The sequence below is a fragment of the Otolemur garnettii genome, unplaced genomic scaffold, assembly GCF_000181295.1.
Source record: "Otolemur garnettii isolate 467f Iridium unplaced genomic scaffold, OtoGar3 scaffold00139, whole genome shotgun sequence".
NCBI classification, from domain to species: domain Eukaryota; kingdom Metazoa; phylum Chordata; class Mammalia; order Primates; family Galagidae; genus Otolemur; species Otolemur garnettii.
Genome location: NW_003852534.1, coordinates 98127 through 99406, shown reverse-complemented (window position 1 = coordinate 99406; position 1280 = coordinate 98127). Strand labels below are relative to the sequence as shown.

At 40.0% G+C, this 1280-nt stretch overlaps 1 non-coding gene across 1 annotated transcript; it reads right to left on the bottom strand.

The window, feature by feature from the left end:
* Positions 1-671: 671 nt before the first annotated feature.
* Positions 672-778, bottom strand: LOC111728042. The gene has a single exon (XR_002775455.1). It is a non-coding gene; the product is annotated as a U6 spliceosomal RNA (small nuclear RNA).
* Between the last annotated feature and the right edge of the window lie 502 nt (positions 779-1280).

Sequence of the window (1280 nt, the reverse complement as noted above, 5' to 3'; positions counted from 1 at the left end):
AAGCTCAATAAAAATGTTATTGAAAATGTCAATAAAAATGTAAGAACTTGCTATTATTATATGATTATCACTAAAGTTTGCCACTCCTCCATCTTTCTTGGTTGCTGGCCTAGATATTCAATCAATTCTGTTTTCTTGTTATTTTTTAAAACTATATTAAACATGTGAAGTTGCTGATATTTGAATATATTGCTGATGTTTAACCTATAAGAGTGGCTATTTTGACTGGCTTTTTTTTTTTTTTTTGAGACAGATTCTCACTTTCTCACCCTTGGTAGAGCACTGTGTCACAGCTCACAGCAACCTCCAGCTCTTGGGGCTTAGGCGATTCTCTTGCCTCAGTCTCCCAAGTAGCTGGCATACAAGTGCCCACCACAACGCCCAGCTATTTTTTGTTGCAGTTTGGCCGGGGCCAGGTTCAAACCTACCACCCTTGGTATATGGGGCTGGTGCCCTACTCACTGAGCCATAGGCGCCACCCTGGCTTTTACTTTTTTGTTTGTTTGGTTTTTGTTTTTGTCTTTTTTTATTTCAGATTAATATGAGGGTGCAAGTGATTAGGTTATAGTCTTTGCATTTGTTAGGTAAGGTCCCTTTTGTAGTTATGTCTTACAACACCAGGAGGTGTGCCATGTACCCCACACTGTGCCCATCAGGTGGGGGCACACACAAAAAATATGGAATGCTTCACGAACTTGCCGGTCATCCTTACGCAGGGGCCATGCTAATCTTCTCTGTATTGTTTCAATTTTAATATATGTGCTGGCAAAGCAAACACATCAATGGCTTATTCTAGTAATCGCAAACATATTGAGAGCTGGGCATGGTGGTATGCAACAGTAATCCTAGCTGCTTGGCAGGCCAAGGCAGAGTTAAAGACTAGCTGGACAGCATAGCCAGACCTCACCCTAAAAAATAAGTCAAAGTGACAGTATTTGTATGGTGAAAACCCAAATAGTACCAGTAAGTGAATACTGATATAAAACCCTTATTTCTCATTTTGTTAGAGTATAAGTTTCTTAAAAAATTGTACCTTCTGGTGTACCTTGGTATCTTTTTTCTATCTGGATGTGGTATCCCTTAATTGTTCATGTTTAAAACCATGAGTGGAATCTGTGCTGTCAAAGGTAAGCTTGTGTAGGGGGTTTGTTTTGAGGAGTTACACTAGAGATTGTTATGCTAGAGATTTCCTGAATGTTAGTGAGTGATGTCTTTGGTCTGAGCTATTTCATTTCTCTTGAAGGCGGGTGCTTGGTTGTTGGCAGTCTAGTCACTGGTTG